The following is an 8,318-nucleotide window of genomic DNA, read 5'->3' as shown; positions in this document are numbered from 1 at the left end:
TATGAATGTCAGAGGCCATTATGGCCAAAAAATACCTTGACAACAATTTTTATTTTTAAAGAAGTCATTGGTTCTTTTTTTTCCTAATCCTTTTTCAGAAAGGTACATTACAATCTATCCTCTTTCCATAATTAAAAATCCATTTTTGATGTCATCCTAAAATGAATCAAATGGGATGGGATTTAAGAGACAAAAGCACTTACAATCCATTAGGTTGAGTTTTTAACCATAAAATGATTATGAAACCCCCCAAATATTTCTTTCGTTGTTCCTTATAAATAAAGGGAAATAGCTAATGCCTCATAAAGTATGAACTAAAGTAGTCCTCACTGAAGGAAAAGCAAACTCTGGCATTAGATGTATTTTTCACAAGAAGAACTAAAATACACATATACCGAGAGAGACACACAAAACCTTCTAAAATATATGACCTTTCCATTGTCCATAGAGACAGTGTTTATGGGAACATACAATTATTAAAAGCCCTTGGTTCAAGGTAAATGTTTTCTCAAGTTACCTGCCATATAAGCTAAGCACTAATATTGGAAACCATTGGTGTAAGTTAACATGGTGGATGATCACACAGTCTGTCACAGTGGGCAAAGCAAAGGACACAGTCAGAATTCAACCTGGCCTGTTGCTCTCTGCTTTACTTAGGTAGGGCATCAGTGCCCCTCTCTGCAAAGAGGAAATAATGAGTTCTTCACCTTCAAGTTTACAAACTCCATAACCATATCCAATGAACATAAGGGAGAAAATAAACCATATCTAATCTAATGGCCGGGTCCACAACACTGTTAGGTTTTTAGCAGCTGAGATTTAAAAAAACAAATAAGGAAAAAATGGTACATTCCTGCAGCATAGTTTTGAGTACTAAATAACCAGTCTGATAGCTCTGCCTTTTCAATTCTTACTCCCTTGGTGCTATCTTTAGAGGAAATTACACATTTTTGCAAATTTTCATTATTTTTCTGTGGGTGTACCCTAAGGACAATTCAAGAATCCTTTATATATACATTATATATATATATATATATATATGTGTGTGTGTGTGTAAGTGTATGTGTATATATATATATATATATATATATATATATATATATATGCATGTGTGTGTGTATATATATCTATCTGTATCTATATATAGATAGATAGATAGATATCTCATTCATTCCAATCTTTAAGTACTCCATCCCTTCTGACTTGCTGTGCTAATACTTTCAGCCAATGTCTTGGTCTCTTCCCACTCAGAATGGAGACTGTACCATGAGTAGCCACCTATTGCCATGTGACAGACATTTCTATTTCTCCAGCCTCTCTCTGCATTCAGAGAATAATCCCCTCCCCTCTCAGGCTAATGTGCCTTCTTGTGCTCTTGAACACCTTCTTTGCATTTCCTCTGTGATCTTGTTTGGTTGATGATCCATCCTCTCATGGCCCTTTAACTTTTCCTCTCATCTGCCTCCCCTTCGCTGCCCATGAAAACACTGAAGCCTTCATGGGAAGGGAAAAAGGTCAGAGAGAATAGTATCCTTTTTTTCTTTCCTTTTCTAATCTCTCTCTCTCCCCATGAACAATATTGTCAATATTTTTCTTTTAAAAATTCACTGCGATGCGCTTTCTCCCTTGGCCATTCCACTGGGACAGCTCTGGAAACCCGGTGCCATTTGCCAACCCCAGGTGACTCCATTGGGTTGTCTTTACTTTGTCTCCTCTGTAATAGGTGATGCATTGAGATCAATCCTGGCAACTGTCACTTCTCACTGCCTTTGATCTCTCATATTTGGCTGGCTTATTTTCCCTCCCACCTCTTTGATTTCCCCCTTATTTTAAGAACTCCATGAGATATTCTTTTACCAGCATTTTAAAGTTTTTCTGCTGAAACTGATTAGTCATCTCCTTTTCTCGGTATCCTCCTTGGTAGATTTTAACTGTTTCCCTTATTTTATGGCCATCTGCATGCAAATGGTTTCTGAGTCTGTGTCTCCAACTTGATTTCCCAAATTCTGGGGCCAACTGTCTACTCTGAAGCTATACCTGGGTGTCCAACAGCCTTTTTCAACTTGATGCATATTTGTTATGTTTTATGTGCCAAGCACAGTGCTGATATTTTACACATATTGTTATTTAAAGAAGGAAAATAGCATAGTACATAAGTGGTAATTGCTATTCCAACTAGGATCCTAGCATTTGAAGCTCAGTTACTTTTTAATTCCATCCTTATTGAAGCATATGACATCAGCATCTATGTCAGATACTTCTTTCTTGGGACGAAGAAAAATGTTTTTTCAAGTCTATATTCTCCAAACCTTAGGTCGCTTTGGTTCCCATCTATACCAGGCAAATCCTTATGCCTATGGGAGAATGTATGTTGCATGCCAAATCTGCAATCCTCAGTTGAGACACCTGGATTCTTAATTTTCTTAATTAACATTTAAATAATTATCCAAAACTTAAAGACAAGGAAAATCTGCTGCTTAATTATCCAATCATAACCCATCATCTGACAGAATCAAAGAAGAGAAATGTGTGACTTTGTGTTGGAATTGTGGTGTTGAACACATCCAAATCACCCTGCATATGGAAGGAATCTTTCATGAACTTGGGAAAGATTGTTTGTAAATAAAAATCAATACGATTGGTGACTGTCCTTCAATATGAATCCTCCTGCTGGTGATTTGTAAGTTGATTCCATGTGAGTGTGAAATAACTTGGATTTCTTATTTATTTATTTATTTATTTTTTGCAGAACCTTACCACTTGTACTTTGTGGATTCTGTAGCAGTAGGCTGTGAGCTTGCACATCAGTGGATACTTAACCTCCTCATTTATTTGATTTATTTGTTTGTTTATCTTTGCGTTATGTGCCAGATTTAATTACTGGCAAAATATTTCCAGAAAAATTTACTAAGGTAACTACACAAACACATATAAAAATATCAAACATTATTTGAGGATTAACAGATCATCTGAAGCCATATCTGTATGGATCTACCTACATCAGGTTGAAATTTCCCTATATTGTGTTAGAGAGTCTTTGAGGACGAAAGGATACACACTTTTCAAAATATAGAAGGAACCTCATTCATTAATTGTGTATCTCTTTGTATAATAAAAATTCATTTACTCTAATTTCTTTTCTCATTTTGGTTTCCTCAAGTATTCTTAAAGTCTAATGATTATTTACAAGAGTTCCTATTTGGAATTAAAGCATTTTCCCAGGAGTAAATTAGTGATGTACTTACCTTACAGGTTGGTTGCAGGGGGAACATTGTAGTTTAAGATTTTTTTGGAGAAAATCTTTTTGGACCTGAGGAATTAATACCAACCACGAATAAACAATATGATAATAGAAAAGCAGATGCATTCAGGGTTCTGATAGTCTATACATTGAAAACAAATCAGGAATGCTTGCTTTTATTTATTGCATAGCCCGGTGGGTTTCCAAAGCATGTTTTTGTCTTATCTAAATGAATGATTGCATTCATGACATGCTTATGGGAGGTAGCTTTCCAGCCACAAGTTCACTTCAAAGCCTCTTTCAATCACAGCCACTGAAGTATCTAATGTTTCTAGAGGAACAATTTAAATTTTCACAAATCGTTAGTGGTAGAATAAAACAAACCTAATGAACAATTTAAAATATAATTTCAAAATACTTGTTCTTCCTTAATGAATATTGTTCTCATTATTTTCTGTGCTGCATTTTCTTGAACAATTTTTTAATTTAATGCCCAAAAATACTGGGTCAGGTTTCAGAAAAGAGATATTTGGGGACTTGGTCTCGATTAGAAATTTGTGAAGTAGAAGAATTGGCAAGAGAAGGGCAAATCATGGGGATGTGAAACACCAACACATTTTGTAATGCACTTCCCTCTTCTAAACACAATCCATTTTACAAAGCTATGACTGCAACATTGTGGGTGCATTTCTTGGTATGCCTCACATGTTGTGTTCACTGTTAATTCTGGTCACGGATTCATATCCAAAAGATAAGGAAGCCCAAACATACAATCACCCTTTCAACTTCACTTTCAATACACAACTACTAACAAATTTATCGTACTTATATAGCAACATTTAATAAGTTCTTAGTATGTCCATGCATGAAGATTGATTGGCATTGTGTCAATGAACTTCCTCAGTGACTGTACATAGCAGCTACTATGTTTTATTCCAGAGAGGAAACTAAAGCTCAGAAAGGTGATATGAAAAACTCAAGGAAATAGAGAGTAGCAGTACAAGGATTTGAATCCAGCCATTAGGAATTCAGAGCAAATATTCTTATTTGCTATACCATTGCTTGTGACATATTGACAAGTCTGAACACAAAATATGGCAAATCTGTAGCCCTTCCTCCCTGCATGGACTTTAATCATCTTTTTCCTTTATTCTTCTAGTCCCTTCCCCCCAGACAACGAGAGATCCATCTTTTGGGATTAGAGACAGATGTTCCAAAATACAGTGGGATACATTTTTTTTTCCCGCATAGGATGACTGACCTATATTTTCTTTTACTATAGGACTCTATTTCTGGAATTCTGGTGCTTATATAAAGGAGGAAATTCTCCTGTTGTGTTTATGAATACTTGTTCTTTTTTTTTCTCTGTTCAGGTTTTTTGAGTGGTCTAATATATAGAAACTCTTCCTTATTGCAGTTGGGTACCAATTAAATGGCAAGACAAAGGAAGAGGACAGATAGGGATAAAAATATTATTTTTTCTACTAATACAAGTGATACTAGCAAATATAGCTAGTATCTCTAGGAAGAATGCTTTTCAGTAATGAAAGTTAAAATGAAACAAACAGTCACCGTGTTCTGTATGACACTGGTCTGGGACAAACCTCAATCCTATGGGGTAGAATTCAATATATAATTTCTGTAGGTAACTTGTATATGGGAGGAAAAGAAGGAAAATAAATTACACACATGTAGTTTATCCTTGCAAATTTTTTTAAATCAAATAGTTCTTCCCCCCCAGAGAAGGACTTAGTTGAAGGTAAGAGAAGTCAGAGGAGCTTCTGATACATGAAACAAAAACCTCTGGAGGAGAGAAGAACCATCCTTCCCTTCAAAACTCACATGTTGTTAAAATAAGACCAAGATCAAACTGTGACATGAGCCAAAATAAAAGATAAGGATATCACCAATAGAAGAACAATGTGAAATTACAGTGATGGTAAGTACCATGTAAAATAGATACTTTTAAAGTAGAAAATTAGTTTTCTTTAATCTGGAGTCCTTTCCCTGGTTGTAGATAAAAGTGGACGTAGACATATAGTAAATTCACTATATGTCTACTATCCAATCATAGTTTTTATTAGTGTTTTCTGAAATTGTACACTCTGGCCCAAACATCTCAGGCCAGGAAAATATTAAAAATGATTCCTTGGATGCTTTGGTTAATATTTGAAAGATGATAGTATTATGATTCACCCTAAACTGCTCAACAGAGCACACATTTTAAGAGCAAAGCACTATATATATATATATATATATATATATATATATATATATATATATATATATATATATATATCTTTTGTCAATTGCTTATGATCCCAAAAAGATCAGTAGAAAATTGAAGAATAAGAGAACAGACCTCTTCTTTTGTTGTAGGAGAATGTTCAAAAAAAAGTTAAGAGGAGAATAATAGCTGAAAGTTGAGATTTGGCAGACAGTATGATATGATCTGATTTTCAATCAACTTCAAAACTGAGAATTTAAACACCTCCACCTGGCATCAAATAGAAATGACCCATCGGTCATGCAGTCAGTGTTTCTGAGCTTGGGGTATCTTGCAATAAAAGGTTGTCTGCTTTATTTTATTTTATTTCCTCCCCCAATACAACCCCAAATTCCCTCCTGCTTTTAGTCTAAGCCATTAGCTTGATGAAATAGGGCCACCTAGTAGAACGTGTGTTAGGATAAGATAGAATGTTTATGAATATTAATATCAAATTATTTTTAGTACCTCAATTTTGGGAAAGATATCTCTGAGCATCCAATTCACAAGTAATTTGATGATATACTATATTGCAGCTTTGCTCTGAAGTAATGCCAATCTCTCTGAATGTTTCACAAAGGCAGGTACATGCCTCTCATCCCATGAGGTGTTGTAGATTTCCTGCATGGCACATAATAAGTGCTCAAATAAGTTTTGATTGAATTGAACAGTGAATATAAAATATGAAAATGTATATAGAGCTTGAGTCATGTACAACAACCTTATTTCAGAAGTGTTATATTCTAATTTCTTTTCTTTCAGTCACCTAAATGGAAGATACTGGTAGAAAGTGCATAAGAGGTTCAAAGGAATAGAGAAATATGTCACCCCTTTTATTCATAAATCTCAGTAAAGGGGGATTCAGCAAGAGAAATCCTTTTTATAGGTTTAAGTTTCAGGTAGGTCCAACACTGCATAAGGAATGTACTTTACCAAACACTCATGTTTTGAGCCAACAAAAGTGTGATGGTAAGAACCCCTTTCATTTATGGAGTCATCTTTATGAGAATGCACTTTTGCACAAAAAGCTTGTTGACTAGCAAGATCATTCCCCCCCTCTTTCATTCAGTAAATCAGGGATGTATATGTTATGGTAGATAAAGGCTCATTTGTCCTGGAGTCCCCGGAGCTGAAATTTAGTCTAACCACTTCTGTGACCTTGGGGAATTGACTCCCTTCTCTGAGCTTATTATTCCTATTTTATAGATCCCTACTTATCCCTATTTTATAGTGAAGGCGAGATGAGACAACACATGGAAAGCACAACCTGGAGTACTAAATAAAAAAGGCTCTTGTTTTCTTAGGTAAACAGGTTTTTTGGTCGTGGGCATTATAACTGGCAGAAAATATCCCTTATTAATATAATTGGAAACTGCAGTTTAGAAAAAATGACTGTGTCAAGGTCACAAGCCTAATTGGTGTACACTGGGGACTTCTCTTCCATGTCTTTTGGCTTCAATATCCACTAGCATACCTTTCAAGAAGAACAAAATGGCAACTTTTTTTACCCAATAGTTCAAAATTGGGTACCACAATTGTGGATTATGCTAATAGGGATGTATCTCGAGGCTGCCAGCACCTCACCAGGATAATTTCTCTTGCCCAAGAGGGGATAAGCCACCTGAGAAAATAGAGTCTGAAATAATTAGTGAAGAAATAAAAGACAGAGTCAAAGAATAGAGTTTAAAGCAGAGCGCCTGATAGGTCCAGCCCACACAGGAGTTGGAGCTGAACAAATAAAAAATGGCTCAGGTGGGTTATTTAAGGGGGTGCATCGAAGGCAGGGATAAGGTTTCAGGGGTGGAGTCTTGCTTCATGTTGTTTAGCAGTCAACAGGTTGATTGGCATCTTGGCAGGCTACACCCAACTCAGAGAGGCTGTGGCTACAGCAGGTCACCCCCATTTTCCGTGCCATGTGGGACTTTTGGGCAGAGCTGAATAGAAATTCACATGAATCTGGGCAGTCTTCACCAGTGGGATTGTCCCTGGAAGTTCCCAAATACCAGATTTTTCCGTTCAATGGGTTTCCATACTGATATAGTCCACATATAGTCCATGGATGGCTCTCAGCAGTGATGAATGGATTACTATTTCCCATCCTGTTCTCCTCCATGGCACAGCGTGGGAGAGTTTAACATTGCATGTCTTGCTACAGATATTAATGATAACTTGCCTTATGAAGGCAGGTCAGGTGAGAGAACCTCACAGGGTCTTCTCATCTTCTGGTGCGCACATGAATGAAATGGACCCAAGAGTATCAGAGAGCAAGCCCAGTTGTCTAGAGTACAGCTTCATGCACACCATCTGTAGAGTGTACACTCCCATGTTATAGATGAGTAAAACTATAGCATAGTGTAACTAAGTAACTTACTTGCCTAAAGCCAGTAAGTTGTTTTAGGGGTATTATCAATGCTGGGCTGTCAAACTATTGCTATTATTCTTGAGTAGTTTATTTGGTAAGAAACCAGGCAGATGAGGGAGCTCAAGCAGGGTAGCAATGAAGTGAGGAAAAGCAGAGGAACTCTGGGAGACAGGAAGACCAGGGAGTTTAGGGAGGCTGCGCGGTCGGGTGTGGAAGACAGAGGAAGCAGCAGACAGGGCATCTCAAATTATACTCAATGCCCAGGTCCATGGTGGTTTTGTCCACTGATTGGCAGGTTTGACTGCCCCATTTTCCCCCGAGCAGGGGCTGTGTCTATCTTGTGTACATTGTCCCCTCCTTACCCAGAACTGGGCCTAATACTCGACAAAAACCCAAGAAACATATAATGTCAACTTCTGCAAAAGTTCTCATCTAAAAGAATGGAGAAT

The sequence above is a fragment of the Spermophilus citellus genome (genome assembly GCF_964194105.1).
Source record: "Spermophilus citellus genome assembly, chromosome: 16".
NCBI lineage: Eukaryota > Metazoa > Chordata > Mammalia > Rodentia > Sciuridae > Spermophilus > Spermophilus citellus.
This window is presented reverse-complemented; position numbering follows the sequence as displayed.